This window comes from Cibotium barometz, chromosome 20 (genome assembly GCF_041138505.1).
Source record: "Cibotium barometz isolate CiBa-2024 chromosome 20, ASM4113850v1, whole genome shotgun sequence".
NCBI lineage: Eukaryota > Viridiplantae > Streptophyta > Polypodiopsida > Cyatheales > Cibotiaceae > Cibotium > Cibotium barometz.
The window spans coordinates 16125157-16130899 of NC_141065.1; positions in this window are offsets into that span (position 1 = coordinate 16125157).

Sequence of the window (5743 nt, forward strand, 5' to 3'; positions counted from 1 at the left end):
ACGTCCATCCCAATCCCTAATGTGCATACCCTAGGCTTATCTTTCTGTATTGCACACATTGCAAAACCTTGGGTCACGACAAATCTCAATGTCCTAATTCACCTACAATTACATCACTACTAGAACTATCCTTATTGCCGTACAAAGTGGCAGACTGCACAAGGTTTGGAATACTTCCATGCCCATGGTCACTGACACTTTGCAACCCATATGTGAACGATGTGGCATCGATCATTTATTCTAAGATTACCCAAGGTGAGTTGCTTCAATGCAACCTGAATCGTAGAATACAACTCTTAACATCTTGAGTGTGCAAAATGGGCAATTGTCCATGGTACCTTTGAATGTGCTTACACGCCTGCAAGACAAGGCACGAGAAACAGTCAAAAAGAATGAAAAAGAACACACTTCAAAATGGGTAGAGGAGCATGTTTTAAAACAAAAACCTTCTAAACCCAAGAAAAACAAGGGTCAACAAACTATAGAAACCAAGGTTGAAATAATGGACAGGGGAAAGGAGCCTGTGGAGAGGACCTATCCCCAAAAGAGACAAAAGCTACACATGATGCTAATGTATCCACCTCAAAGGCTAACCCTTAAACCACAAAACCCACATGTGCAACACATGATACAAAAGCTCAAAAGAATTTTTTTCTTACCACGTGGGCAAACATAATGAAAACTTGACGATCTAAAGAAAGTTACAAGATGAAACAAGTTTTAGTACATCACTTAGTGAGGACAAAACAAGCTCTAATTCATCACTAGGTGCACCCACAGTCCAATCAAGAAACTAGAACTCACCCACAACTACCCCATATCAAAAATTATGATCATGCTTAGCTTTGTTGAGTGTCATACAAGATCATCGGTTGTGATTGAACCTCATAATGTCAAACCTAAAAAAGCAACCAAAAAATAAAAATCGGAGGAGTATCGCTTCCCCTTTCAAGAGGAAGATGTACTCTCTATAGAAATGAACGCACCAAGTCAAGAAGAGTTATCAGAGAAAGATTGCACGAATGATGTAGTTGAAAAGGCACGGGAGGAATTCGATGAATCCCTTACAAAAATTAAGTAGTCTCTCAAATCCTCATTTGGAGGAGTGCTGTTCTCTCATGGTCAGGCTAGCATAGCTTCAGCCCTCGCACCTTTAAAAGCTAACCAAGATATCAAGAGCTACATAAAACATGATTGTAAGGATTCATAAGTTTCCAAAAAGACCTCAATTAAAGTTGTCAAAGGACCGAGTGTGCCATTGTATACATTGGACACTCTTGAGACAAAGCTGAGAGCCAAGAAGAGGGTGAAAGTGAATGGGAATATGAAACCAAGATGGGAACTAAAACAAAAACTGAAACTTTCATGATTCCACTTGAGGATTCTATTATTAGGGTATGGCTAGATTTCCCTACGGGCAATGAGGTTAAGCGCAAACACGCATTGATTATCCCTCGACATAGTCATAACATCATGACAATAGACACTTGGGTGTCATTAGCACAATAGACACTTGGGTGTCATTAGCACAACCTAAAATCATCCCTAAAGACATCGGTCTTGCAAGAGGTGCCATAACATCATGACAATAGACACTTGGGTGTCATTAGCACAACCTAAAATCATCCCTAAAGACATCGGTCTTGCAAGAGGTGCCAATGGAAAAAACATTGATGTTCCAAGTTTCTTTAGCTATGCTACTCAAATAATTGATGGAAATGTGGAATTTAGATTCCGTCATCCCAGACTTCTTGGAATATGATGTTATCCTGGGTGGAACTTGGGTACGTGACTCGTATTATTCAATTGACAAATCCATGCAAACAATCACCTTGAACACTCCTGCAAGCATTGTAAAATTGCTCTTAAAGGAGAAGGAGACCTTGGAGGAGTTGGAACTTCCAATATATCTTACTGAGAATATCCCAAGAGTTATGGTTGGATTAGAACTTTACAATAAAATCACCACAGTCCAAGCATAGCTTTATTCACAATGAGAACACAATCTCATAACCCTCGAGTTATGGAATTTGTTAGGTCAACCAACACTAAAAGCCCATCCAAAGAAAATTCCATTCATAAAAGACATCAACATACCATGTTTGGGCTACTTTGAATATATAATGTATATTGAAACTAACTCCATTACGTGTAAGTTTTTTTATGGTTGAGTATGTGTTGGAAGAAGATTTGATCTTGGGGCATAAATAGACTACTGCTGCCCAAGAACCATTGTGCTTTGCTAGCAATAGGATCATCATGATGGTCAACGAGACAAAGTTGACAATACCATACTAAAAGGAAGAGGATCCAACCCTAATGGATTTCTATGATGCTGAATGCAAAAAGCTACAAGCCTCTTCCTTGGAATCCCCTTTACATGAAAACATACCTTCTACATCAATGACCAACTCAGAAAAAGCATCTATTCCTTCGACCCCATCTTCATCAACAAGAGAAAGAGCTATTATTTCCAATGTCAAAACCTCTAATAGTGCCACTCTTGAAAACATTCCTTAAGCATTCCACTATTACTCTGACAAGAAACTCAAGGAAAAAGCCCCAGAACTAACGCCTCTTCATTGACAAACCTCACCAAAAGACCAGGATGCATGCTCTAAAGCCTCAACATCTATTGAGATATAGAGCTCAACTAGTGCTATGGAGGACATTGATGACCCGACTGGGTGATAGCTTTCACATCTACACTGCTGGCATGGTTGGTAAGATTATGGGTGATATGCGGCCAGTGGAATGACAGGCTGTGTGATAGCCATTTTGGATTACTAGAGACTGGCATAGTTATAGCACCAGCTCATTTAGTCGGGTTCACATTATGGACCGACTCTTGTATGTTGTAGTAGTTGAGTACTAACCCATATAGTGTGTACTCTTATCTTTATGTTATGTTGGTTGAGTAGAGAAGAATAAAATAGAAGAAAATTCAGTTATCCATCTCTCTCTTGTGTGTGTGTGTTGCTAGGGTTTGAAGCTCTCCCTCTCCCCACATTCTCTTCATGATTCATGGTATCAGAGCCTGGTTTGTGTGAGAGATAAGGAGGCAAGAAAGAGGCAAGAAAAAGCAAGGAAGGAAGTGGTACTACATGGGTAAGAGCACCATCATCTCTTTCCCCTTCTTAATTTAGGTACAATACCCGTCCCTCAGTAGCTCTAGGAGCTACACATCTCCGATTGAGGAGCTGTCTTCGCAGGAGAGGAGCTACAAGCCAGGTATATTGTCCTAGTGGACTCACTATTAACAGGTAGATTCATGTTTCGGACGCGTTTTACGGGCCCCATTTCCACTCCAGGGTATTTTTGGCAGTTTTTGAAAGTTTTGGTAGAGAACTATTTCTGCTCGAAATCTGGTTATTACAGTGCAGCAGTGCATTTTGGAAGTGCAGACAGGGCTTACACATGTATTGTTGATACTAGGTGTATGTACATGTACCCTGGTCACATTTGGTGACACATAGGCTGTGCTGAAGTACCACTGCTCTGCCACCAACAGTTATTACAAGCGATACTGCTGTATTATAGGTTGCATACAGAAGTAGTCTGTTTGTAGGTTATTTGATTGCTACAAGAAAACGTCTGACGAAATTAATCAGATTGTTGGATAAGAATAACTTCCATGCCTCGAAGTTTAGAATGACCAATTTCCTAATGGAGGTAAAGGATTTTGGAGTTATGTAGAAGGAGACAATAAGGAGCCTCCAGAGTTATCTGAGGAGAATGCCACTCTTGCAAATATAAAGGCATTCAAGGATTGGAATCAGGGTGCAAGAAAAGTCATGTACAGGTTTTCAATTAGTGTCATAGACACTATGATAGAACACATACAGGATGCAAACACTCCAATAGTTGCATGGTAGAATCTAGTTCAGATGTTCCAGACTAACACAAAGGCAAGGAAGTCGTGCAGTTAAAGCAAGAGTTGCATACTGTGGAAAAGAAAAGCATGTCCATCAATGAATATGCCTTAAAGATCAGGGGCATTGTTGAATCCCTTGGGTTTATCAATGTATCAGTGGAGGATTATGATTTGGTGAGTGTCTGTCTAAATGGGCTTGGCAAAGAGTACAAGCCATTCAAGACCTCCATTGCAGTTAGGGAGAATATTCCCAACTTTCGGGACTTGATGTCTATGCTGATCATAGAAGAAAAGGCTTTAGGTGAGGATTCTTCTTCACAAAGCAAGAACACATCGGAACAGGCCTTCTACTCTAATTCAGGTAGAGGCAGAGGTAGAGGCCATGGTCGAGGGGCCAAGGTGGTGGCCGACAAGGAAATCAGAATTCTAGACAACAACAGTCCAATGATTCACAACAATAGCAATCATACAAAGGTGGAAGAGGCCGGTCTAGAGGCAGGGGGAGCCAAAGAGGCCGAGGTGGTTGGCAAAGAAGTCAAAATGCAAATAGCATATAATGCTATTATTGTGGCAAACCAGGACACATGGCAAAGGACTGCTACTACAAAAAGCAGAATGGCATTAAAAGTGGGAAGTTGCAGCAAGGAAACTATGCATCATCTAGCAAACTTGGAGGTGATGATAGAAGTGAGCAAATGTTTGTGATGCAGCACATGCTTAGTTCCATAACAGGGGATGTGTCAGGGTCTCAAGATATATGGTATGTGGATTCTGGCGCATCTAACCACATGACCAGTCATGTTGAGTGGTTTAGAGATATGCAGAAAATGAAAAAACAAGGTTATGTAGAAACATGTGATGATACTGCGCATCCCATTGCGCATGTTGGTAAAGTGCCATTGTCTATGTAGGATGGAAAAATGAAGTACTTGGCTGATGTACTTCATGTTCCGAAAATTACAAAGAACCTGGTTTCTGTTAGACACATGGTTGAGCAGGGTCTGCAAGTAAGGTTTAATCCTCAAGGATGTTTTGTGGAAGACTTTAAAAATAAGTGTCGTTTGGTTGCAAAGGGTAACATAAATGGCAGGATGTTTACTTTGGATGTGAACATGCCTGAGATAAAGGCAGCCATGTTTGCGTATGGAACAGGTGTCATTGCAGATATTGACATATTGCACAAGCACATTGGTCATGTGAATGTACAACGACTGAAGTCTATGCAGGCCCAAAATATTGTTTGCAGGTTTGCCAAAGTTTAAGATTGACGGTATGCATAAGGTATGTGAAGCATGCCAACTTGGTAAGTAGGTCAGACATGCTTTTCCACATGAAAAGAATGTCAGTACAAGGCCATTGGATGTCATACATTCAGATGTATGGGGACCAACGAAGATCGCAACAATTGTAGGTTGTAGGTACTATGTTACATTCATTAATGTGACCATACTAGGAAAGTGTGGGTTTATTTCATGAAGGAGAAAAGTGAGGTGTTTGCTTGCTTTTAGAGATTTAAAGCCTTGGTTCGAGAGGAAAAAGGCATGCAAATAAAATGCCTAAGATCAGATGGTGGGGGAGAATATTTCTCCAATGAGTTTAGCGATTTCTTGAGAAAGTAGGGAATCAAGAGGTAGTTTACGTGCAGGTACACTCCACAACAAAATAGTGTTGCAGAAAGGAAAAATAGGCACATTGCAAAAGTAGCACGTGCCTTGATGGATGAAAAGAATATGCCACATTACTTTTGGGCAGAAGCAGTAGCAACTGCTGTGTACATTATGAACAAGACACTCATTGTAGTTGTTCATGGTATGACTCCTGAACAAGACACTCATTGCAGATGTTCATGGTATGACTCTTGAACATAAG